Below are 449 nucleotides of genomic sequence, written 5' to 3'. Positions count from 1 at the left end.
ACCATACACCCCAACAGAACGTGAAACCTGGTAACCAGGCATGTGCCTCTAGGGACAGCCCCAAGGTGTTCAGCCGGAGACGCTCGGGAGCAAAAGGTGTCCGCCCGCTGCCTCCCAACCGGGCCCTCGTTGCAGGAAGCCCCGCAGCGGGAACATTTCCACATGTCGCAGATATTGGTTCAAACCTCGTCTCTGACGTCTCTGGCCATTTTACAGAAGGTACCCTAAGTTAATGCCAGGCAGCCTGGGTCAGGCCCACCCAGAGGCCACCTCTGTGAGCGCTCCCTGGGCAGCCCCCATTTCCTCCTCTTGTGGTGGGGAGGGTGACATGAAGGGGGAGACCCAAGCATGAACAGGGTGGTGGGCGGTGGATGGCCTGGTGGTTCTGTCACCGTCACCCTCCAGGACAAGGCTGGCAGGGTGGGGAAGGGCCGCCTCAGGGCCTCTTA

The sequence above is a fragment of the Pteropus vampyrus genome, unplaced genomic scaffold, assembly GCF_000151845.1.
Source record: "Pteropus vampyrus isolate Shadow unplaced genomic scaffold, Pvam_2.0 Scaffold127, whole genome shotgun sequence".
Taxonomy (NCBI): Eukaryota; Metazoa; Chordata; class Mammalia; order Chiroptera; family Pteropodidae; genus Pteropus; species Pteropus vampyrus.
The sequence above is the reverse complement of the archived record's forward strand: the minus strand, read 5'-3'. Positions refer to the sequence as shown.